This window comes from Meleagris gallopavo, chromosome 20 (genome assembly GCF_000146605.3).
Source record: "Meleagris gallopavo isolate NT-WF06-2002-E0010 breed Aviagen turkey brand Nicholas breeding stock chromosome 20, Turkey_5.1, whole genome shotgun sequence".
In the NCBI taxonomy this organism is placed as follows: Eukaryota; Metazoa; Chordata; class Aves; order Galliformes; family Phasianidae; genus Meleagris; species Meleagris gallopavo.
Genome location: NC_015030.2, coordinates 766208 through 792623, shown reverse-complemented (window position 1 = coordinate 792623; position 26416 = coordinate 766208). Strand labels below are relative to the sequence as shown.

Genomic DNA, 26416 nt, shown 5'->3' with positions numbered 1-26416 from the left:
ATCTAGATCTAGACCTGAGGTGCTTACCAAGCTAGCATAGGGACAAGCAGATTCCTCTTCCCTTCTGTTTATCTGTTTTTTTTCCCACTTACCAAAACTCTTCTAGCAGGTGAGTGCCCTACTGTCGCATACTGACTGACACCTGCAGACAGAAGCTGGGAAAATCCTCCTCCTCTTCTTGAAACACTAGGCATGCAGGGTGAGTGGGCACATGCACAATTCTCTGCTCTGCTTGGCTCCTTGAGATCTTGGCTTGTGGGTATTGCAGGTGACAGATTCCCAGGAGCAATCCCACAGGAGAGGTGGTAGGAGTTGCAACCATATGGCAGAGGCACCAGATTAGGTGTCATGAGACTGGGCCCAACCAGGCATGCAACATGGCCTTGTATCCTGCAGCCCAGGCCCCTTGTTCCTTACTTTGCATTCACACTAGATTGGTGGGCTTGGATGAATCTTTTTGGATGTGGCCATGCCAGGCAGTTGTCCCAATAGGTCCAGACCTCCAGAAGGTTTGGGAAGGGAACTTTGTTCAAGGCAAGCCCAGGTATTATGAGTAAGATTTGCTGGATTGTTGTCACACACACATTTTCTGATTTGCATAAAATATTTCATGTGGTTTCCAATATATCCTCTCCCTCTGAAAGTCCGATTGAAGTGAAGCAGAAAGTGTGCCCAAGTCGGAGTCAGGAGCTCCCACCCACAGCCTATGCCTCCAGGTCCCAGAAGTGGATGCAGAAATGTCCTGGTCCAGATGTCAGCCCTGTTCTCCGGGGCCCATCTGCCACAGCAGCACAGGGATACCCTGGGAAGGGAGCCCAATGATCCCCACTGCAGAGGGCATCTGCGGCTCTGCAAAGGGACGGCCTGCTGGGAGCGTCCTCCTGCAAAGAAAAACAAGCGTGTTCTGGAGGGGGGAAGTTTGCTGAGCGTTGGCTTCTGGGGCTTAGCAGTACATGTTACTGCTGGATATCAACAAAACATGTTATTGCTTTATCCTTTGTAACCTTGTTTATAAATAGCGCGATCTCTGTTTTACCCTTAACTCTGAAAGGATGAAGTTGATTTATTATTGTTCTTTCGGCTGCGGCTAATAATAACGTGTGAACTCCATGCAGAGCTGATCTCTGTACCACGGACTCTGTTGTAGTGAAATCAGTGAATCCAAATACAGGGGAAATGGGAATATGCCAGAGGTGTTGTCAAGACGTTTTGCACGCCATTGTGAGGGCTATCTGAGGGCCAGGAACATCTTTGTTTAAAGCCTGGGTCTCCTCTGGCAGGTAGCAGCTGGTACCTCTCTTCTCTTAAGTGGCACAGGGAGCTTGAAAAGATTTACAAGGCAGAAACGAGAACATGCCAGCAACACTTTTGAAACACATTTTTTTCCTCTAAATCATTTTCAAGTATTTTTCTGTAGAAGCCAGAGCCCTGCTGAGGAGCACTGGCTCAGGCCTGCGCTTCTCCCGTTTATGGTACCCCACACGCAGGCAGTAAATGTTCGTTGGCCCCGTAGTTCCCTTGCCATCACATGGCTGCCTTTGGAGAGGTCTGATCCCTGCTTCTGGCCTGGCAGGGCTTCTGAACTTGCAGGGTTTCACATCCTGCCCCTCAGCCATCACACTCTTGTTGCAAACAAGTGCTTTCAGTTCTTGCCTGGAAGCTTCTTAATTCTGACCCTGCTGGAAAACTCAGCAAGAAGGGGAGGACGGTGCTAAAACGGGGGAAACAACAATCAAATCCTCCAAGCATGACATGGAAGGAAAATTAATATTTAAAATGCATATATGATGTAATGGGACTTAAAATAGTCTGTATCCTGGAAAAAAGTGATTAACTGCTTAAGACAAACTAATGAAAAGGTCGCTTGGACAATACTTGCAAAGCACTCCCTGTACTGCATCACAGACTTATCGGTTCTGTTTGACAGGGACTCACACATGATCCCAGGCACTTATCTCTGTTTTATACTTTATGAAAAATTGATTGACTCCTTTTGCCCGAGAATTTGCATTAAATAAGAAATAAAACATTGTTTATGGGCAACTTTGTCTTCCCATAATCAGCAGAGGCCAGTTTTATAAGAACAGGGCATCAGCTCTTAATACTGCAAAGTACCTGCATATTTGACATGGCAAAGTGAACTCTTCTGTTATTATCTCAGCTGGATCAGGTCCTAAAGTTAAACAGAAACAGCAGCGAGCATTTTCCATTCTTTCTGCCCATAACCAGCTTCCCGCGTTGTCTGGTACCGCTCGCAACCCGCCTAGGTAGCCCCAGTCCTCCCAGTATGCAGACTAGAGTGGGTGGGCGGAGATCCCCACCGCTCACCACCCCCCAGGTGCACTGAGATAGCTGAGCTTCTGTGCAGAGGGGGGTCTGTGGCAGGCTGTGAGGTGACACACTGCCCCTAAGTCTGCTCCCACATACTTACTGTACAATACCGTACAAGACAGACCTAGTGCTCCCATGGTAATCACTGACATGCACTGAAGGAGTTGAGGATCATGATCCAGGAAGGTGTCCTTATGTGCTTTCTCTGCTCTCATCTCTTTCCATCTGCTATTGACCATTGCCAAACACCAGATCCTTGTCTAGACAGGCTGCTCTTATGTTCCCCATCTGATGGCCATGTCTGGGGTTAAAGGCTCTGCCATTTTCCAGAGTAGGCATGGTGCAGAGACTCTTCCTGGGCTGGTTGCCTGCTGCACCTAGGAGCCTATGGAAATGGAGCTCCATCCTGAACAGATCTTTCTCTGTTGTGCTGTCCTTTATCTTGACTTCCTTCTCCTACCTGAGATAATAATGGGTGTGCTGAGCAGCCCCGATGAAAGGACCTGGGACTTTGTGGAGGATAGCAGGGTGAATAAAGCCCAGTGGCACACCCTCATTACAGACAAGGCAAACGGAGGACACTTATTGTCTCTGCTCATTAGTAGTAATCACACCAGGAGGACTGCATTCTCTGCTGGGTACCTGACATGGTAGCGTGTATGTGAGAAAGAGGAGACAGTGCAGAGAAAAGCTGGAGCAGATGGCTTATGCAGCAAGGTGGAAAGAGCTGGTCTTGTTTCATCTGGCAATAAGAAGGCTCAAGGAATCTAACCGAGGTCAGCAGCCATTTCAAGGGTGGCTACAAAGATGACTGCGTCAAACTTCTCACAGTACTGAGAGACAGCATAGCAGGTGCCAAAACCATTCATGGTGGGAAGTTCAGAGAGGACTTCAGTAAAATCTCTCCAGCAAGAAGAAATTGCAGCACTAGAACAGTTCACCCTGAGAGGCTGCGGGATCTCCTCCCTGGAAGTCCTGAAGACTCAGCTAGACAAACCATGGCCTCAGCTGGCTTTGCTGCAATGTGGGACAAGTTTGGATGGCAGGCACTGAAAATCCCTTCCTACTGCACTGGTTCTGTGCTTCTTTTCTCCATTATAGCTTAGGAGTGCTGTTGCAACAGCCATATGGAGAGGGCATGATACAAGGGATGCTCCATTTTTAAACATTTCTCATTTCATAAAGGAAGGACTTTACAGTAAGTAAAACTTCCCACCAGACCGTACCCACTTGTCTCCACTGGAGCTAAGCATTCATGTGATCTCCTCAATGATTTCATTGCTTTTCAGCAGTGCCTCATAGCTACAGGGTGGAAATGCTTCTTGACCTCCTTGGGAGGAAAGTGCATGCTCTGCCCTAGGGAGATGGATTCTATTTAACTTATCTCAAAACAAGACATATATTCCCTGAGTGCTGAGAAAACAACCTCGGAAAGGGATGTTACACAGTCCCTCTTCCTAAAGAAGGTTTTATTTTTCTAAATAAAATGTGATAAAGCCTTCAAAAATTTTGTAATATAACTCAAATGCTATGTGGTGCTGCAGCCAGTGCCAGGCAGAAAGAAGTGTTAGATCTCACAGTTCTAGAAGCTGCAGCTTATAAACTCAGGCAGCATTTTCAGAGATTTATGTTTTAAGCTGGGAGGTATGAGAAACGAAGTTGGTTCTTCAGGTACTTACATGGGAGCAACATCAAGAATCATCCAAAGCTTGGAGCCATTCCAAAGCTTTATCCCATCTTTGAAGTTAAAATGCTGCTAACATTTGCTCTGAGGTGTGCAGAGCAGCGACTGAGAGCCATGTCATGCAGGTAGGTGAGCACCGTGTGGCTGTGGAGCAATAGGTGTGCAGCTGGCACTGAGCTACCAGGGAGAAAAACTTGCTCAGAAGTGGGGGTTCTCACCCACACAAACCAACATCACCGTGATCTGCATGGATGATCAGCTTGTGCAGAAGACCTCTTGTGTGCACACACCCTGCAGAGCTGCAGTTCAGGAGAAAGAAACAGCTGAAAGCATTGGGAAACCAGATCGACCAGGTGGTAATAACCAGAATCAACAACAGGTTAGGAAATCTGGGCACGAAGATCCGATGGGACGTCACACTTTGTGATAATTTGAGTGGGCAAAGGAAATGTGGCTGCAAAATGTCCTACCAAGAGCACTCTGGTAAGAAATTTCATGCTCCTAGAGTAGTAGCCAGCCCTGCCTGCAGCTGTGCAGCCTTGATGGGGTAGAGAAACACTCAAGGCTGTGCTGAGCGTACCTCTTGCTTGCTGGGCTCTGCTGGCTGAGAACAACTCTGGAGCAAGAGGAGTTGTTCGGGTTCTACCTGCTTCCATTGCTCTGCTCCTGCTTATTGGGCCAACCCACCAGGGACTGCAGCTGTCCTCCCTGCCCAAGCTGGGGCTGTGTGTGCTCCCAGCAGCACCTGCCTCCTGGCTGCCTGTAGGACCCTATGCTATGGTGTCAGTTCTGCAGTACCTTTATTAATGATAAATTCCTCCAGAAACAGAGAGAAAATGACCCAGAAATGCTGTTACATGTAAACCCCTCAACTATATGAAGTCCTGCAAACATCAGATAAGACCATAACAGAGAAAAGGTCACAGCAACACCATCTATGTCACGAATAGCAGCAATAAGTAGCAGCCAGTGCCTGAGTCAGGCTAAGGCCAGAAAGATGAAAAGATAGAAATGTTGTTGGCTTCAGTCCTTTTGTACTGAGATCCAGATAGCTGTCAACTGCTGAACATTCGAACAACCAGGGCCTCCCAAAGGGAAATAACATCTTCGGAATGACCAGGCTGAAGAAAACACCATATCTTAGATGATGCATTGATGGGGAAAAATAAATTCAGAAGAGAGTTTGGTGCTTTGCCGAGCAATGTCCCACAGATAAGCCTGTACCAGTTCTTCAGTCACGCACTAATGATCTTTGGTTCACTACATGTTATAAATCACTCTGATGGATACAGAAAGGGTAATAAATGAATAAATAAATAACAAACACTCTATGGGTAGTGCTGGTTATAGAAAGATGAATTAATCATAAACACTGTTTTCAAAGGCTGTGACACGAATGAGCATTCCTTTGATATCAGCCGTGCTCCTCTTCCCACCAACTTGTTCTCAAATAAACATCCCAGTAAATATTTGTCTCCTTGCTCCAGACTTGCAAATGAAATGAGAAAGGCCACATCCTCTCCTGGCCTGCAGGCAGCCATTCCCTAAGACTGCTGTTGGAGTTCTGTCTGATTCACCACACCTCCTCAGTGAGTGCTGGTTTGCCGCCTCTGGATCAGCCCCTGTGGGCACCTTTTGGGGCTGATGGGGTAAAAGAAATGCTGGGAGGAAGGGAGGTCTCAGACTGCTTTATACATCTGCCCAGGGAGAGACTCTGCTGTCTGTAAGAATGATCTCAGGTGACTGGTTCTGGTGCAAAATGGTACTGGCAGCCTAATTGCTCTGCTGGCAAATTAATCTCCTGCATATTTGTGCCTTCTTTTGACTGCAGGGCGCTTGCTGCCTTCCAGCACTTACAATCTCTTCTATCACTGCTTCACTGTGCAATTCTCTCTATAAGGTCTCCTACGAAGTTTAGATGCACAGTCTGCACTGGGCTCCTTTCTGATGAAATGCTTTCCACCTGCATGAACCCAGCATGTGTCACCGAGGTTCCCCTGCAGCTCAAGCCCTTGTTCTTCGTGCCCCCTCACGCCTTCACACCACTGCAGCACACCAGAACTGAAACCATGGAACTCTGTATTGCATCCCCCACTTCTCTGGGGATGGTTCTTCCAGGTCTGAGCACGATGTCGGCAGGGGAGGAGGTTACTCTGCCCTGCATTGCCATGGCCCAGCCGCTCTCCTGCCCAGTGGCAGTGCCATCCCCCAGGCTGCACAAAACAGTGGTGAGCTCTGCTGGGATGCAGGGATCCCTGCTGGCCTCCGTGCAAGGCTGTCTTAACAGATTCATGGCTGATGCCAGAACCCTGTTTCCTCTTTCTGGTGCCATATGATTGCAAACTCCTATTTCATTCTCTGTCTGCTCTTCTTCCTAGGTGAAGCCCATTCATTATTTTTAACTGTATGCATAACTCTTCTTTATCTCCAAACCCTGCTGCTCCTCCTGCGCAGACCGATTACATGACTGCATGTACCCTGTCTCCTGCTAGCTTGCCTGAGCACAAACCAGCTCACTACTCATCTCTGTGTTTCCATATGCAGTATCCAGAGCCCTGAGGCAGCATTTTTGGTGCATGGCTCTGCAACTGCTCTCCCATTTCTCAGGCTGCAGAGGGGCCACCACTGGGGCAGCAGCCCGCCCTGCATACACTCGTGTCAAAACATCTGCTTCCTGCAGCATGGCGTGACCTTGGCCATCTCTCTCATGTATTTGTTCTGTTTGGCCTCATGAATTCCCTGGTGGCTGCAGTGGCTGCTCTGCTGAGGCAGGATCCGTCTGCCCTCCGTAATCCCACACTTGGACGGGTACCGCACCTCAGACTCATCTTCAAGCTACTGCTTCCTGTTGGCTTCATCATTACCACATTTGAAAACTTGGTTCTCACATACTGAAGCCAACTGCTGTCTCCAAGTCATCTGAGACTCTAGTCAGCTTTTTTCCTGAAAGCAATGGGGTTTCAGGCAACTAGGAATGCTTTCTGCTGCTGTGGATAGTTGCTGCTCAGACAGTTTGGGATCCTCTGTTCACCTGGGACTGTGAAGTCCTACATGAGCAGTGTCTTCTACAGCAGCATGAAAAATGTGTGATGCTCTGTGGGATGATCAACTCTGGTACCTCCTTGTATGCAGCATTCCCTCTGTTTGTTCTCCATGTTAGCATTGCCCTGAGAACACATAGATGAAGAGCAGCTAATGAGAGATTTTACTGACTAATCTGAGGCACTCAGCAAGTCCTTAGCTTCCCCTGTTGCTCATTTTCCCTATAGTGGAAATAAAACGGGTGGCAAAAGAGCTGGAAGATGTTTTTAAATGTGGTTCTGGCCTGCACAAGTGACTTTATAATGTGGCTATTGCTGCGTATTGTTTCTTAATAGGCCCCTCAATTAGTTCTGCTGAGTATAGCACAGTGGGAGAACTGGTTTTATCTCCCTGCCTCCAGCCTCGGTTTTACCTCAGCCAAAGAGGGCTGTCCACTTCTCTTTCCCTGCATGGGGCTTGAGGAAGCTTGAGGTAAAGAGAAGCCTGCGGTAAAATCAGCACAACTGCAGGAGGAAGGGATGGAGGAGCAGATCCTGCACTCAGCAGCTCAGCTGACAAACGCAGCCGTCTTCTGCTGGCACCATAGCAGTCCAGGCTGCAGGAAACACGCTGGGCTCCTTCCAGATTAGATGCCACCATCAGTAACAACAGACGTGCAGGACTTTGTGATGCTTGGTTTAAATCCCAGCCTCAGAGACGCCTGCACAGCCCCCTTGCCTTGCTGTGACTTATGAGACGCCTGGGCAGGAGCACTCGGTGTGACAGAGTGCCACATTCATGGGTGGGTGTGGAAGGAATTGGCTCCTGCCAGTCGGTGAGGTTCTGCTCAGTGAATGCAGCAAACCCTCTAGCCTGCAGGCACAGAGCTGAGACCTGGGGCATGGCTGGGTGGTGCGAAGGCACTCAGATGTGCAGACGGCAAAACTGTGCTCCATGAAACTGCTACAAGTGGGGTCTGCCCACCTCAGAGCGCTGTAACCGCAGCACCCTTCACTCTGCCCACCCAGACCAGAGTTTCTACAAAATTGTGTGTGATGCTCTGGGTCCCAGACTAGATTCATTCTATTTCCTGTCCCAGAGGCTGAAGGAAGGCAAACCATCTCCTCTCTGTGACACACAGAGAGTAAGCCTGTGCCTCTTTGCTTTGCTGTACAGCTCTCTGAACATACACTCACAACATATAATGAAGCTATCTCTTCACTCATCATTTTAATTCTGCCTGCAAAACAAACAAGGGGAATAAAGGGACATCCATGGTGGAGAGCCATAGAGATTAATATGAAGTAAGACATTAACGTTACCAATGTTTTCACGTGGTGAAGTGGGAACTATTGCAGGTGTTGAAAGTTGTAGGTCTTCAGTCAAGATGGAAAGAAAACAGCTGAGCTTAGGTCAGTCTGACAAGTAAATTTTTGAGTGGGTATTGTGTTGCATACTCAAAGGAATTGCCTGTACTGAGTTCAAACAGAAGGTCAGTGCAAAGCTGTGATCAGAAGCAACCAAAAATGAGCTTACTTGCATTGCTGCTGAGGCTAACACCATGTCCTCCCATGGGCTTGTAGGCAGCTGGCACGATTTCACCTGGAGGGAGCAGCCTCACCTCAGAGGGTGCTGTGAAGATAGGAATTGTGAAAACAAAAGCATGAGAAATGGAGAGGCAGAAGGTGTTCTGCTTGAAGACATGATGTTTGACATGAGGTGGTGTGCAGACACAAAACCCACAGGACTGCAGAGAAATGTCAGAGCATTCTGAGGTTCCCACTTCATTTTTTGCTGTCATCATTCAAAGATGAGCTCAAATGAGCTCAATGAGCTTTAAAAGTAGCACATCAAAGGTGGAGGAGAATCTAGGTGCAAACTGCATGGATTCTGAGCATGTTATGCATTTATGTGGGTAAGAAATCCCCTGCTCCAGGGACATTACCCAGCACTGCTTTTCAAAAGCAAAGTAGGCACTTCAACAGTTTGCTTTTACTTTGGAAGTTTTATGTTCTTTTATCCAGCAAAGCCTGCGTGAGGGGCAGGTACAGATCGTGCATTCTGCTCTGGACAGGTGCAAGGAGGCTGAGCTTCTGAAGAGCCTTCTGTATGTCATGGCTGGTGAGCACTTGGAAGAAGCGATGTAACGGGGTGTCTGTATTTTGGGGATGATGGACAGTGATAGCAGGAGATTTGGGAGCACTGAGTGTGTGAGTGTATGCACACAGTATACACGAGGTGACTCTGGGTGGAATTTGGCTACCGTGACTTGTGTCCTTGTTTCCTACCTCCTGGAAAGGGAGGGAATCTGTCTGCAGACTTGTTACAGGTTGTGGGTCTTGGAAGAAGTGGATTATCCCCAGAACATTTTGCTGCTGGCATGTTGCTGTTCTCATGGCTGGGCAAGTCAGGAGGAACATCTCATCTTCAGAGCTCTGCATTTGCTGCCTATTTTCCCTTCTACTCCTAGGTTTCCTTTTGGAAACCCTAATGTGCGAAAGGATCCTGGCCTGTGGCAGAGCACTGAGTCATAATGTTGCAGCCCTTGGTTGCAGTTAACTCAGAGTACCAGAGGGTTTCTGAAGTCCCCATCCAAAATCAGTGTGGAGCGACCTAAGAGTGCATTTTCCTTAGTTTTGCATTCACCTCAGGTGTCAGCAATTTGTCTGGCCTCCACCATTTACCCAGATGCCCTCAAGTTTCTTATGTCAGGTGAATGCATTCTCCTTGGCCCCATTCTCTGGTGGTGGCCACTGGAAGCCAAGCACTGCCAAGGGAAATATCTATGCTGGATATTTGTCACGACTCTTGGCCATTTCAGTCCACGCTCAGAGGCACGAAGGTAAACATGATGGCATACCCGTCAGTGTGAATCTCGTTCCAAATCAGCGGTTCAGGAGAGCGCCCATCCTGCCACACCAGAGATGGCTCTGCAGTACAGGAGGTGCTGCCAAGAGCTTTTTTTGACTGTTCAGTCAAAACTTCCCTTTGCCTATTTTTCCATTGCTCCTGGGCACAGTATGTGCCTTCTTGGAGCACCCCAAATAACCCTCACTCGCTACCATTGAGTTATTGTTTCATTTAAATGATATTGGAAGCTCCTTCGGCCCCAGCCAGGGAGAAAGGCTCTCCCTCCTTGCCAGGGGACTATGTAATGCACCGGTTGCTGCCAGCTCTGCTCTGCGGGGGCCAGGAGAGAAGCAGGAGGGACATAATGTGCTTTCCACAAGGGAAGCCCATCCTATCAAGGTCTGCTGGGGCTTGCTCTGCTCCTGGCGTGGTTGCCTCTTCCAAGCTGTACACAAATTGATAAAGTCAGACAGCTGGATGAAAGAGCATAAATACCCTAAACTTAAACATGCTATTGAGAAGCCGAAGGCAGGACATAAATAACTGCACTCTCGCTTTCATGTTTATCATACAATTGCAACAGGACCATATTTGGAATAAATATTCCAATATTTGAATGCAACATGTGATTGGAGTTTATCTGTTGTTATGTTTTGAATAAATAGAAAACTCATTATTTCAGATATCCCCCTCTTCTCACTTTTCTCCAGACGAGGTGGAGCTCAGCAGTCCGAACACTGCTCGAGCTACATTTCGTGTTTTCAAAAACCTTGAGCCTTTCCCCGGAGCTGAGCTCATCACAGCCAGTTCTTGAGGCAGCCGGCAGGCAGAATCCGTGCCGGCAGCCCGTCCTGCTGCACACCAGCCCATCCCATCCTGCTGAGCTGCTGCTCCTCCTCTCCAGAGGCCTCGCTAGGTAGGTGCTGCGGGAGGGGAGAGTGTGGTTTTCTTGTGGCAGTTGTGAGGGACCACAGCAACGCTGTGGCAGGATAGGACTCTCCGTCTGAAATGGGACAGAAACTCTGGAGTCATCTCTCAGGGCTCCCAGGGCTGGATTTTCTGCCAGAGTTGCTGTGGGACACGGGAGTGAGGGATGAGATCCTTTGAGAGGCCTTTGCTCAACTGTGTGCCTGGAAGGCGGGACAGGATCTCACTGCCCCTCCAGGCTTTCCATGATGATGGCAGCTATCCTCCTAGGATATGACTCTGTCTCCTAGCAGCAGCAGCATCATAGCTGAGCTCCATAGCACAGATCACACCAGTGACATCCATCCTGTTCTGGATCCTCCAGATGCTCTCAAGGTCCCTGTCTTCATCTGCAGAGCATCGTGTACATTTGGGTGGACATCCTTGCAATTGCTCCTGATGCGTGTGCGGTCCTGCTACCCCCAAAGAGAGTGTTGTGCCAGAGCCATGACTCTGCATGAGCTTTGTACTGGAAGAGGCTGCCCTTCCTCCTTCAGACTTGAGTGAAGGCTCCTTCAGGGCTCTGAAGCAAACTGACAGAATCTCATGACTGGAAACACCTTTTTCTTGGCCTGAGTTGTAGGACAGGCAGGTGTTTAAGCTGTCTTCTGTCAAGTTGTTCATCTGGAGTTAGCCGGATGGGAGTTGCTGTGGTGTGGAGTTACACAGGGTGAGCACCCAGGGAGCCTCAGAATCCTGAGCAGAACAAGAGCTCAGTGCTGGAGCACTGATAGCAGGGGTTTGTGTGTTGGGGGTGGGCTCAGTGGAGATGGCACTCTTTCTTCAGGCACTCTGCTATTGCTGAAGCGTTTAGCTTGGCCAATTACACCTTTCAAATGGTGAGCAGCACATTAACTGCCCACGAGGACTGGCCAGAGCCCAGTGGCACTGGGACTGCACAGAGCCTTACCCAAATGCTGGTGTGGGAATTGTTTCACACTTTGTGTTTTAATACTGTCAAAACCAAGAGGCACAGCCAGCCACGGTCAAGTGGCTGACATAAAAAATGCCTTCAAAAGATTTAAGAATGATGTAACAAAAACAGAGGATCGAGTCCACTGCTAGGATATCTTTATCCCAAAATCAGTGTTGCTATCCAAGGTTATAATTACGCACATTTGTAAGAAATCTGCATCTGTTAATGTGTAGAGGATGCATGGGGTGGTCTGTTCAAACACTATGAATATATATGTATGGGGAGAGATGGTGTTACCACCACAGAGGTTGCTTGAAGACAGATATTCTCTGGTTAATAATTCTCTGAAACAGGTTGCCCAAGGAGGCTGTGGATGCCCCATCCCTGGAGGCATTCGAGGCCAGGCTGGATGTGGCTCTGGGTAGCCTGGTCCAGTGGTTGGTGACCTGCACACAGCAGAGGGATTGAAACTAGATGATCATTGTGGTCCTTTTCAACCCAAGACATTCTATGATTCTATAATTCTATGATAATACAGCTTACAGGCATTGTGGTAGCATGACTGACAGCCAACCAAAGTGCTAATGCAAAGCTTACCTATTGCTGGCCAGTGAAATGGCTCAGGGCTCTCAGGATTCATGTGAGCCATCTTGAAAGTCCTACGTGACGATGCTCCTCAGGTTTGTTCCGGCCGTTTGCAAATGCTGCTGCTGAAAGCAGAGGCACCTTGTCATGACAATATGGACTTGATCAGAGGCTGTACCCCAGGTTATCTTTGCTGGGGAAATGCAGTCTTGCAAAGTAGCATTTCCCATGACATTCCCTCTGTTTTCCCTTTCACTCTTATTCTTGCTAGATCAGATTTTGGCAGAAAACATTTCACTTAATTCCATTTACTTTTAAAAACGAGAGTTCTGTGATTAATTTTCTTCTTTCTATTGTCTCAGAAATGTTGGTCAACAGGGAGAATAATTAGCCTTCTGGACTAGATTTCCAACATACATTGGGGTTCTGTGCCGCATTGCATTGCCAACTGACTCCCAGGCATGGGCTACATTTGAGAGGAAATGAAATCTAAGGGCATGACGTGTGGAAATTCACAATAACTCTGTTGCACGTTTTCACGATAGCAAGCATACATGTGCACTCACCTCTGCCAGTGCACTCACGTGTGCATGCATCTGCACACGGTGCCACCTCTTGCTGTTGCACACACACAGAGCAGGCACACTGCTCTTCTCCACTCTGCTGGCACTGCATGCCCCAGCCCTCAGCACCCGCATATCAACGCAGCTTGCTGTCACACACCACTGCAGTGTTCCCTCCTGAACATTTTGGGCTTCGTACAGATGGGCCTTGGGGTTCCTGGGCCTGATGGAAATGCCAGCTCTCCAGAGACTGAAGCATAAATCATCATCAGTCCCCACACTTGCCAACTTCTTTCTCCTGCAGGGAGCACAAACTATGGGTGTAGGAACCTTTTACAACCTTTTTCACATCTTGCTTTCTACTGGTTCCATAACTACACCTTCATTTGCTTGGTGACTGGAGCAGGGCAGGAAGAAAATCTGTTGCCCCTTCTCCCAAGTGCCACTGTCCCTTTGTCCAACATGCGCCTCCTGCATGCTGAGGACACATGCCAGAGGGTACTACTGGATCGAGGAACAGTCCCCATTTAATCTCACTGTTGCTTTGCATTCAGGCTGAGGCTCCTCTTTGTGGGGTTCATACCAGCAGTCCGTTTGCAACCATTCGAAACATCCAGCTGCTTTTTTTACAACCCCCATTTTCACCTCTTAAGCAATATGAAGAGGTGCACAACCAGGGTGGAAAGAAATCCATTGCTGCTTGTGAACTCCTCTGCCCCGGGAAATGGTGCTCAGGTACCGATCCTTCCTGAGTGTGACTCAGCCCTGCAGGTTCAGGCTGCTCCTAAACACGGCACTGCTTCGCTCAGCGCAGCTAACTCGGAACAGCAAGTTGAATTTGTTGACACATCTCAGAAAGATCTCACTGATTAATGTGCTGAATCTCAAACACGGGCTAAGAGCATGAAATCCCTAACAGGGGTTTAGATCAGAGATAACGTAATAATACACAGAACTCTTGGAAACATTTTCAAACCATGTAATGTCTATATTCTTAGTGTTCCTGACAGTGCTAATGGAACCAGCTAGTTGACAAGATCTCTTCTGTATTCAATTCCCTCATTGCTTTTAAAACCCTTTTCATGTAGCTGTGGGTCATCCAGCACCACCTAAATCTTCCCTGCCTGCAGGATCCAGGGGCCTGGGCTGAAAGAGCCACAGTCACTGCTCTGTGATGGGGATGTGTGATGCGGCTCAGAAGACAAGAGGCATACGTCCTTGCTAGTGGTAGGGGGGGATCAGTTTTATGGGAGGAGGGTAAGGGATATGGACCAAAGGAAGATGCAGATGTTGCTTCTCAGCTGCGATGTCCGTGCTCTGATTCTCAGCAGTGTGAGGAGTACGGAGAAATGCTGAGTGTTCGAGGCAGGTTAGGGAATTCTTATCACTGTCTCATCCTGCAGGGAAAGGCATACGGGAGAGCAGACGGGAGTGCAGTGATTCATTAAATAGCTCTGCTCTCCCTGCCAGAGCCTTACATGGTGCACAGCTCACGCCTGGTGCCTTAATCCTTTGAAGATGCTGGGTCAGTTTTTCCTGTTCATCTGGCTCTGACTGCACGCGCCTGCAACACACTGAGCAGCTGAGTTTTCCCCAGCTCCCCAGAGGGGGGTAAGATGAGGTTTTAACTTTTGCTACTTATGTGCTCTGTGCCTCGTGCTGCGTTTGTAAAGTGAGCAGTGAAGGCGGAGATGGTGCCCCTGCCTCTTCCCACCACATATGCCCATGCCATCCTGTTTACACTCAAGGATTCACGGCAGGCAGCTCTGGGATTTCGTGCCAAAGCATTCAGGAATATTTTCCCTGGGTTGCGAGGCAGCAAGGGGGAAGGTTCCTGAGCCCCCCTCCGAGTTCTGGCACTGGTGCTGCTGAACAAGCTGGAAAAGGGCCCTTCCCAGCAAGAGCCAGGCATGCACACACAATGGCATGTACTCTCAGGAGGGGATAGGTCCCCATCCAAGCCCCATGTGCAGCCAGCTCCACAGACCATGTCATCTTCACCTGGCCCATCTGTGTATCTCCATGCCCACCAACTTCGTTTTCCCCTTTGGTTGCTCCCAGTCTTTTTCTGGTGACTGCCCTTGATGACAGAGGTCAGAGACCTGCGTGCAATATAGAAGCAGAGCAGGGCTGCTCAGGAGCTTCCACAGCCTGAGGAACAGCCTCAAGAGTTGGGCAGAATCAGCATCCCTGGCTCCAGTTGTGTCCTGGGCATGGACTCTGTGCCAAGGCACCTGTGAGCTGAGGGCAACTGAAAGGAAGGGCAGCTGTCACCTCCTCACAGAGCACTCAGTGCCACCAGCCTGCAGGTGGCTGTGCCAGCCTGGTCTGGGGATGGGCCACACTGCCTCGTTCTCTATCTATGCTATGGAGCATCCATGGAAGGAGAAGGGGAAAGCAGGATGGGGACTGGAAGATCTTCAGGGATACCCTGGGTACAGCTTGGATCTGCCTGAAGCAGGCATCGAATGGCATAGTTCTCCTGAGGTCAGCATAAAACCAGCAATTTCTAAACCCTGAGACTACCTATGAGCCCGTCAGGTGGTGAGTTTCCTGCTCTTCTTTCAGAGAGCATAGTGTCTGAAGCTTTTTCCAGACTTGGGAAATGCTGGCAACTTCAGAGAATGAAAACTAATCTTGCTGAGCCCTACCAGACTGAACACATATAAAGCACATAAACAGCAGTCTTCCCACTGGCATGGGTCTGGTGGCACACTGCAATGTAACAGCACAGGAGCTGGATCTGATCCTGTTAGCTTCATCTTGCAGCTCAGAATGCCTTTCAGACACTGCCCCATGCAGTCAAAGGCTCCCTATACTTCACTGCATCTCCTGGTGGCTCCTTGTCAGCAGGGCATGATTAGAGTTAGGGTTTGCTACTTGTGATTCTCCTGATGGGAAAGTCAGTAAGAATAATTAATATAATTAACCAAACACGAGGTGCTGCTGCTGCTGCTGCTGCTGCTGCTGCTGGTGTTGGTCCCATCTATAGCAGGAGAGAGATTTGTAAAAATAACACTTTTGATAAAAGCAGTGATATTTGGAAGGCTTTAACTGTTCTTGGAGTACATATATTTGCTGCCTCTGTGCCAGCATTAACCATGGTGCCCTGGAGAAGTGGGCTTCTGCTCCAGCCAGCTGGAAGTCACAGGCAAGACTGGAGTGCACCAGTTTGTCAAAGGACAAGCATGGCCTACCACTGTAATGTCAACATGGAAGACACAAAATCAGTGCCACGGTGCACCAGGATTGTTCCTCCCAGGGAGCCCATGGGAGTCGATGTCTGGAGAGCTGCATGAAGCTCTGGTTGCCTGCTTCAGGAAAGACGTGGCCATTGTTTTCTGTGCATACATCTGGGGTAGATAGCAGGGATTAGGAAGAGCTTTTCTTGTCTGTTTAAGCTACAGATCTTTGCTGGCAAGAGAACAAATGGCATAAATAGATCACTATGAATTTTAATCTGGAAATGAGGAAATACAGTCTGAAGGTCGAGAGAGAGACAGAAGAACACCTTCCCTAGAAACAGTGGCGATCAACCCCATTGCTTTGAAATTGAGCTTTTTCACTGGAAGTCTGCAGGGTCAGGTTCAACAGGCTGCATCTTGGTGGCTTCCTGTTTGGCCCAGCTGCCCAGTGCAGGGACAGTCTGCCTTGCACACAGGGGACAGCTGGGCACAGAGAAGCTGAGGGCAGCTGAGGCAGAAGCTCTGGTTATCAGCCCTTCTTCTGGAAGTTTATAATCACTCCAAAGTGGTTCGTTTGTCATCCTCCACAACATGCTGAAGTCCTGTTTTTTTCTGGCTGGAGGTTTCAGGATGCTGGGACAGAGGGACTCCTGCAGCACGTGCACGCAGAGGGAGAGATTTTGCTAAATACTCACACTCCAGCTCTCTGTGCTTGGGTAATAACAAATGTTCTCTTGGGACTTATCACCAACCAAATCAGTCCTGCACCGTTCTGTTTTAGGGCAGGCAGTGTGTGTCTGCCGCATACAACTGCTACAGCTGCTCATCCCATAGGAGCCCAGCTGGGTAACAGTGCTGCTACACAGCCCCAGCAACTCCTGGGTCTGCTTCCAGGTAGGGGAAAAGGGACATTAAGAGGGGTCAGTTGGGTTGGGAGGGCAAAGCACAACCCACAGGGGAGCTGAGCAAATCTTTCCTGTCATGCACCCAGGGCAGGGAAGATGCAGGAGCCCGCTAAGCTGTGAGCTGAGGGAAACAAGGGTGTGTTTGTCACACATCAGTGCAGGGTAATGACAGCTCCTCACATACTGAGCAGCTTTTAACCCCCCTTTCCTGGTGAGACCCAGCAAGTCTCCTCACACAGGAACTTGGCGAGGCAGAGAGCAGAGACCCCACAGCCAGAGCTCAGCCTGCTCCCCAGGGCCCCACCAGCATGCCCCTATTCACAAGCAAGGAGTTTAAACAAAAATCATTTGACTTGGCTATTTGTTAGCATTCACATTGTGTGACTGATAGTTTAAATCATCTGCTATTGTTTCTGTTCCCTAACTGGATGGCTTTTAAAGAGGAGACCCAAAAATACATTCTGGTAAGGAATATCAGATGAATACTCACTTGGGATGAAATCTGCATGTCTCTGCCTTGCAAACACTTGCCCCAGCATGGAGCTGCTATGCACATGCTGACCAGGAACCCCAGCGTGCCCAGAAATCCCACGAGCTGGATGCCACACTGTGCTGAGCACACTTGTTGGCAAAGCTCCTGTTGCTGCAGTGTGGCTGCCCCAGGGGGGTACTGAGCAACTGCACCAAGTGCTGGGCTTGGAGAGAACAGTGGGCAAGGTGCTCAGCAAAGCCTGGCTTTAATGTCTGTGAGCTTCATGTTGTCTTCTGCACACCTTGCAGAAAGGGTCACTTGAGGTCCTTGCTGGGAACTGTACTGATTACAGAGTGTCCAGGTCCTGTCCTGTGGCATCTTTTCCACCTTTTTCCTGCAGGTTGTGATGTAGAGCCTACAGATGCAGCAGCACACTCATGGTCATGGTTCTGTCTTGGCAAGTCACATCCCTGGCTGTTAGCCATAAGCAGTGTCTGGTGCACGTCCTGTCTGTGCATGTACATCCAGCATTCCTGCAAGGCACCTTTGGTGGAGCACAGAGCAGGCAGGTGAGACGAACTGCCTCCATACACCCTCGTTCTAAAATCATCTGCAGCTGAGAAGCAACTTAGTACCCTTGTCTCTTCCACTCTGCCCAGCCTCTGGAGGGAGCAGCAAGGGTGTGGAAGGACAGTGCAGACATGGGGCATCAACCTGCACCACAAAGCAAGTTCCCTGCTCTTCTCACTCCCTGCCATCCCCATTGAAAACATTCCGATCCATCTCTCCCCTCTGGAATCTGGAGGTAGTACCTGCTGCAGCTGCCTGAGTCCCTGTGGGGAAAGCTGGGAGCCAGATGCTGCTGTTTTATCTCAGATGGGCGATAAATGTTTATGTAGGATGGGGAGTTTGGGGCACTGCTGTGGTGGATACAGTGCAGAGCTGCCCACCATCCAGTGCCAGGAGGAAGCTCTGAGCTGGGTTCAGCCACAGCAGTTTCCAAGGAAGAGCTGTGTGAGTTCCTGGGAACGACTGGGAAACCTCACTGAGACAGGGGCAGGGAGCCAGAGAGCACAGCGATGGGTCTGACTATGCTGGCTGGGGAACCAGGGGTGCTCCACCAGCATAAATAAGGCAGGAAGCCTGTTACAAGGAGCTTTCTAGGTGAGGATGGGAATCCTGACTACACACGGCTGTTACTGGTGGGGATGTCTCCTAACTCAGAAGCACTTTGACCCCGAGATGGAATCGAGCCAAAGAATCATCTCTGAGAAGTTGTGTATGAGCAGGGCAGATAAACACAGTCTGTGGATGAACTGCTTGGTGCTTCCTCCCCAGCTGCCTTGGAAATGGTTATAATATTTCTGCAAGGAAGGTTTCAGATGCCTGTTTCCCAATAAGTAGCCTGAGTACTTCTGTGTCAAGAGCTTGGTTCTCATCAGCTTAGGGAAAGCTGGCTCGGCCAGTAGCCCCTTGGATACCTAAGTGTCACTTCTCCTCTCTGCTGGCCACACTGACCCCAGCTCCCTGCCACAGCAGGCACTCACACAGTCCTCGTCTCAGGACTGGTGTCTGAAGCACTTTGAAGATATGCTGATGGTGTGGACCTCTCAGAAGAGCAGGCTGAGCATCCTGGCTTGGCCACAGACTGAAGAGTTTATAGCAGGGCAGTGCCAGGAGGTGAGCATTGGGTATTTACTAGGGACACAGGTGGTTCAGTCCCACAAGTGACATGTCACTTCCTCCTGCAATTGTGTCACTGGCCCAGTATGATGAAGTGTCCTGTGCACCATTGCTTCTCACTGAGAGGAAGCCAGAGGGACTCCAGACAAGAGCCTGGAGCTCAGCTACACTTGAAGGATAGAGTCAGAACCTGTCCCTTGCCCCAGCATCTCCTGCTGTCAGTTTACATAGGTAAGACCATGATGTACAGATGAGCTGGGGGTGGTCCCACTCTGTGGGACTCCCCATCCCCTGCCTAGTGCTGGTCCTCTAGGGGTTGAGTACTCTGTGGTTCCCTCTGCTGCACAATCTCTCTGAGCTAGCGATGTGAGCAGACAGCATTTGACAACATGACGTGGATCTAAGAAAATCAGGGAAATGCAAATATTTGTGATATTAGAAATAGTTACAAAAATATAGACAAATAAAAGTCATGATTAGGATTATAGTAAGAAACACATTCCAGAGCTGCCGCAGTGCCTTAGCTTGCTTGGGAAGCTGGCATCCTGACCTTCCTCTTCCAGGGCTGGTTTTCCCGAGGGCTGTTTCAACTGCATCTTTCTGTGTCTGTTGTCTGACATGTCCAGCCCTATTCCTGGACATAAAGGGCGGGACAAGAATGAAGCGGAGACTTCCCAGTAACCGTGTCAATTTTCATCTGAGCTGAACATCCCTTCCTGTTTTCTTGTCCTGCATAAAGTCTTTCTCCATCCTCATAGTACTGTAGTTGGGGATGAATGTTATTCCCTCCCTCCTCGCAGCAGAGCTTCTGGTACCTCATTTATTGTATATATCTGACCACAACAAGAAGCAACTGACCCACCTGTTGTGTGTGCACATGGCACAGCCAGTTGCATTCCCTTGGAAGGCCAGTGGCAGCAACAGGAAGGGAGGGTAATTGTTTGCCATCTCTTAAGGATAAGATCCCTACAGAGGGAGGATCCTGCACTATCTGGAGAGAGAGAGAAGTTACACAGTAGACTGGAACAGGGATGTGGGGGATGTAGTAGAGAGGTTTTTTCCTGAGGATCCTGAGCACTTCACAGTGACAGACACCAATGTGTCATTTTAAAAGCAAATCTAAAGATGTCTCCCAAGCAGAGTGCAGTGGATCACTTTTCATTGCTTTCTGGATGCAGTGACAAGCACTGTATACGCAAAGTGCTACAAATGCAGTTCTCTTGTAAAGATAAGGAGTGTGTTAGGAGTGTTTACCTCTTTCTTAGGCATCAGGCAGCACAGTGCTAGTGCCGTGTGCTTGGAAATGGTCATGCAGTAGCTAGATGGGCTGTGCTCTCTTTGTGCCCTTTCCTACTGCAGTGAGGACATAGGTGAACTGTGTTTTTACAGTGGTTTGGAACAGAGATGATGCAAATGTAATGAGATACATGTGTGCACAGCCTCATCTGCATAGCACTGCCCTGTAGCTGATGGTCCTTAGCCCAGGAGCCTGACTGGGTACCACCACAAGTGCTTGGACATGGGGGACAGTGAGGCTTGACTTGGGGTAATGGTACATGATGTGCAGAATGGGTAATGTATAATTTAGGTAGGCACTCAGTTCTGAGTGACATTTGCTGTCCTTTTTGGGTAGGTGTTAAAGTCCAGTTTGCTCCTTCTCTTGGGGATATTTTCCAAAGAAGTTGACATCTGCAAGAGCAGTTGATTCTCCTTTCATACTCGCTGGTATTCGCTGGGGGAAAAACAAACAGTGCAATAAGAGTGCAGACTTACCACCCCTTATGGGAAGCAAGTCAGTTTCCTTCTCTGCAATAGAAGCACGGCAGGAGATGACAACAGCACATAACTGGAGGGCAAGCACCAGGCCAGATCTGACATTGTCTGTAAGGAGCAGTGACATCTTTGTCAGGCTGTTGTCCAGAACAGGAGAGGTTTCTGTCATCAGGAGCTGGCTGATCTCATACACTGCTACTGTGCTAAAGACCTTAGAGATATCACTACTGCACCTCTAAGTAATGTGAAGCGTCATCTGCCATGGATCATGGTCCTTATAGTTCTCATAGATCTTTCCATAAGATGTGACGTAATCAATGAAGTAAAATATATATTTTAAGCCAGGGACAAATGTTAAGGTAGGAAGAATGAATAGAAGCAGTTGAAGATACTCAGAGTTAACCACAACCATGAGGCAGTTGGTTCAGCTAACCAGGAAGTAGCAAAACTACACTGTGGAAAGATCTTCTGGAGAACAACCTCCATCTCCTGAGAGAATATTCCAACCATAGCATGCATAGAATGGGAATCTGTAGGCACTGAGATGTAGAAGGACACAGCTGTCTTCTGGATCTTAAAGGACAGTGAACAGTGTTGGCTATGTAAGACACGGAGGTGGGAATGAGGTGGGCAGCCAGGGAGGGGAGGAGTGGTGGACATGCTTGCCATCTTGTACTGCCAGAATTTGATGCTGCCAAGTATACACATACGGGTTTTCCCATCATCTCTAATGTTTGTTCTTCTTACTATGGTAATGGTGAAAACCCTCCTGTAAGTCTGCACAGAAATACTGCTCTTTCCAAGCTGCAATAGCTTGTCCATGCAGCCAGACTGTCCTCCCATTGGAGCTCAAATGTGCTTGCTCCTCAATCTAATTGAGGACAGTTTTATATAATCCTTTTAGCCCATAATTTTCCTCCAGAAAAAAAACAATTCCTTTCTGAAAAACACTGGAATTGCAGAGATTGAGCACATACTGTTGCAGTGAGGCCTGAGCAGCCTGCAGAGTGGAAGCAAGGTTTTGCTTGTGTGTCTGCTCACAACATACAGCAGTGCAGCGCAGCGATGAGACCCTGCCAGCTTCCCCTGCAGCACCAGCCTCTGCTCCTTCGCCTCGTGCACCATTCACAACAGAGAGACCATGTTTCAGTGTGTCAAGTATTTATCATCCAGTTTAAAAAACTATCTCACTTTTCCTGATCCATACTCCAGGGATTCACTTATCACACTCTTTAAGGGACTTCTTTGTCAATTACTTGTGCCTTTGAGCACGCGCACGCACACACACACACACACACAAATCAGAGCTAGTAATAAGTAAAACTATTCCTTCCAAAACAGAAATTCATTCTTGTCAAGATTCCCATCTATAAATATCTTTGAAAAGGACAGGAAAGTTTAGCTTGGCATAAAAAAGTGGGCACTGTGAGGAATGTCAATTTTTAGTGCTACTAGAATGGGCCCCACAATGGATGCATACCATGGCTACGTACATCCCGCCCAGAATACGTGTCTCTCCTGTGCCTGACTGTGTACCATGACCATAGATTGGGCATGGCTAGTAGGCAAGACCCTGCAGAGAGCTGCAGGGTGCTTCAAGCAATCTGACTGGCTGGGCACCAAGGTGCAAATTCCTGAAAAAAACACCATCTACAATGAAGTGACAAAAACACAAGGCATTAGATGTGAGCTGTACAGCCCCACGACAAGGGACACCCCTTATCCAGAGGAATTTATCATCTAAGTAAACCCTGTCTGGGGGGGGGGGAATGTGGGCTAAGCAGTGACTTGCTGGAGCGGAACTTCCCTGGGCTGCTGGGTGACAAAGTCAGGCTCCCTGAGCATCAGTGCCGATCACTACCCCTAAACTTGCTTCTTTGACTTCTTGACTTGCACCTACCACCCCCAGAGACAGGTGGCCCTACACCACCTGTAATCAGCTTGTTATGTTCTTGGCTCCTTCTCGATCTCCCCTTAAGAAGTTTTTCCTTTCCTCACAGCAGCTGTCTGCACCACCAGGAGAACCAGCTCTGTATACACTAGGTCCTCTCTCCATTTCTTCCCACATCCCCCAAACTGTGCTGTTCCCACACTTGCAGGAGGTTTCGGGGAAGGGCTGACTTTTGTGTCTGTGTCTGTGTGGCGGAAGCGGCAGTTTCTCTGGAGGCTGTGGCTTCCAGAGATGTGCACATAGATACCCCCAGGTCAGGTGTCATTTCAGATACGCAAGTGCATCAGTTCATCCACACTGTGGTGCTTTACTTCTCCAAAGGAATCGCCACTTTCCCAAGCTGCCGCCTCAGGCACACATCAGGGATCAAGGAGCAGAAAGCTGAGGATGCTTTTATTCCTTGCACACCAGGCGTTAAACCAGGGTCTGTGATAGAGGAACAGCCCCTCTCAGTTATCACCAAGGCCGCTCTCACACAGGACCCCATCTGGGGTGGATGCTGGGCCTGGCGATAGCGAGGTCCTTAGGTCAAACCATTCCTGAATAAAGCCTCCTATCTCAGCTCAAAATCCTTTCCCATTCTGTGTGTTTAAAACAATGCCTAAAGAGCCAAAGCACTCTGGGCAGGAGACACATTTGGCTAATCTGTCTGCGGCTGGCTGCTAAAAGCGCTGCTGACACCTGTCAGGGCGATAGCAGAGGTGCCTTCCCAGAGAGGCCTTTCCATGAAACCCTCCAAGGTTCAGCAGGCAGGAGCCAGCCTCCCTCTGCCTTTATCTCCCAGCTGCTCTGAGAGGAACCTAAGGTGTGGGAAGGAGGCTTTATCTCTGTGAGTGACAAAATGGCTTGAGTAAATAAGCTACCGGCACGGGGAAGGCCCCAGACATATTTCTAGGGCAAGTTCGAACACCCATAGCTCACAGGAGGAGCTGACTGAGGAGCGCAAACCTTCCTCACACCCCACAGAGCACAACAGGACTGTCTGCACATAGCAGCACAAACCAGGCCCTCCCTGCACAGCCCACAGCACAGAGCGGGGGCCATTCACAGCACTGCCCACCATCAGCACATCTGGACCCGTGCTGAGGAGAGCAGTCAGAGGAGACATTCCCCCCATCTCAGCCTATGGCAGGGGGATGGTCTCACCCCAACTTGGGCCCCTTGGGACTGTGAGCAATCCCAGAGATGTTTGTCACCAGAGGCGATGCGTCTGCCTGCAAGATGAGCCAGGTTCCCCCATGCAAACCTCTCCACCATGTCCACGCAGCGTTCACACAACACCACTCGGAATGAGATAAGGAAACATTTCCCTTATTTCCTTTCAGGCTCAAACCATCCATCTGCCTCTTTTTTCCCAAGTGTGAAACCAACCCCAAGTCCCATCTGAACAGAAACAGCTGTGCTGCACGCTGACGGATGGAGGCTTGAGCATGTGCTGGCCTCCTTGTCATATTATCCACTTTAAGGGTGACAAATATCAGCCCACAGCAGCACAGCAGAGGACGGGCAGTGCCACAGCAGAGCAGCCATGTCCCTCCTTTAGCTCTCTCCCAGCTGTTTCCCTCCTCCTCCAATACGAGGGAAACTGGTGACCAGGGCCCGGGTCAGGGCAGCTCTTGGAGCAGCAGGCGATCCTGCTGTGCTCTGATTATGTCATTGGAAGCCAGAAAGGAACCCAGGTTTTTCACATTTTTTCCCAAATGTCATTTCCATTAGATTGTCTGTTTCAGCCAATTTAAGCTCTCAACAGAATTCCCACCAAATTTTATATCAACTATTTTAGGGAAGGGTTTAAAAAAGTGAAAGAGTTTGACTAATTTTAAACCCAGCTTTCCCAGAGGACACTTAACAAAACACACAATGTCTAAAAACCTTTGCCGTTTTGAAGAGTTCAAAATAACATTCCAGAAGGGATCTTTAGAAAAATATTCCTGCACCGGTCCTGTTCCCGCTGCCGGGCTGGGCCGCTTTGCTGTAATGCACATTTGTTATTCATTTAGCTATCAAACAGACATTAACATTGAAATCTCAGAGTAAAGGAAGTTTCACTAACTTGCTACCTTCCACTTTCAGAACATTTAGGGGATGCTGAAGGGGCAGAGCCGATGTTCACTGGGAGCAGGGCTGAGCTTCCCCTGCTGCTGGTTCTGCACTGCTGTGCCGAACCAGGGAATGGGCTTTTGGATGTCCACTCTCTCCTCTTCCCTAGTAGGAAATGGGCGCGTTCAGAAATGCTTTTATTAAAAGAGAGTAGGAAGGAGGCATTTATATTACTCTCAGTGTTTCTTGTAGATTATCAGCTGTTGGGTCTGGGCCTGCTGTCACCAAGTCGGTGGCACATTGCCTGTTTGGTGACCCCTGAAGCTCAGGTGGAACTGCACGAGGCTCTGAGCAGCCAGTCAGCTCCCATCCTACATCACTGTTCTGCTTTCTAGAAGAAAGTTCCCAGCATGTATTTTCTCAGAAGCAAATAGAAAGTGCTGTTTCCAGACAAACACAGTACTCAGGACTCAGAGACTGACACTTTTTTGAAACTGTATATTAGACAGCAGTGACAAAGAAAGGCTAGCCAGAGGCATTGGGTTTGTCCCACTGCATGTTCTTCAGATGAGGCTGTCACCAGCACATGGTGATGGCAGGCATTTGAGGCATTTTGTATTTGCATTGATTTGCCTGGTGATGAGTGTTAGTGACAATATTAGATGTTTTGGAAGGAAAATCTATTTTGTCTGTCTTATTGCTAATTTTCATAGAGTTGATGCCCTTCAAACTAAAGCAACTAATTCTTAAATTTGTTGTTTTTTTAAGAAAAAAAAAAGAAGCAAAAACTAAGATTTAGTATATTTGAGTCAACATAAGCCCTGAAGGTAATTACTAAAATATTAATGATAGAAGTAACTCAATATACTCATTACTTTATTTTCATTAACAGCAGACAATATTTCTTTTTGTCAACAAAGATATTTCAGGTTTATTGAAACAGAGTGGGATACATCTAGGTCTTAAACATACAAACAAACTATAAATAGTTAGAGAAGATAAAAAAAGTAACTTACATAAGTAGCCTGAAATTAATACAGAACCCAGGGATCCTTCCTTGCTCCCTGGTACATTTAACATTTCCAGATGTGCCTGGATGACCAGCTGGGGATCAGAGGTCTGAGGCTGTGTGACATGAGGTTGCTCTTCAAACAGAACAAGTCATAATAAATGTCCCATGGCACATCTACTTTTCTATCATATTCTCTGAACTGAATCCTAGAATCATAGAATCTTCATTGTTGGAAGAAACCTCCAAGGACTTCTAGTCCGGACATCTCACCAATATGAATAAGTACATGAGACTATGGAGACATCTTCCATTTCATCTTTCATGAGCCTGTCCTACCTGCAGACCCTTGTCAGGCAGTTTCATTTTCTAAGTGTGGCTTCAAACAGTTATCGCTTTGGCCCATCTGATCCTGCTCCCATCAGCACCAAACCGATGTAGATGTTATGGTGTACCAAGGACCTCATTGTCTTTCTTGACCT

The 26416-nt window shown here is 48.5% G+C and overlaps 1 protein-coding gene and 1 long non-coding RNA gene across 8 annotated transcripts in view; one reads left to right on the top strand and one right to left on the bottom strand.

Annotated features, from left to right (window-relative positions):
• MYOCD (myocardin) overlaps nucleotides 1-26416 on the top strand; it is a 99684-nt gene that overhangs the window by 27471 nt on the left and 45797 nt on the right. The gene's annotated exons all lie outside the window — the stretch shown is intronic.
• On the bottom strand, nucleotides 89-12489 carry LOC104913735. The gene is made up of 3 exons (XR_004161709.1): nucleotides 12366-12489; nucleotides 8573-8668; nucleotides 89-7182 (listed from the first exon to the last, which is right to left on the bottom strand). It is a non-coding gene; the product is annotated as an uncharacterized LOC104913735 (long non-coding RNA).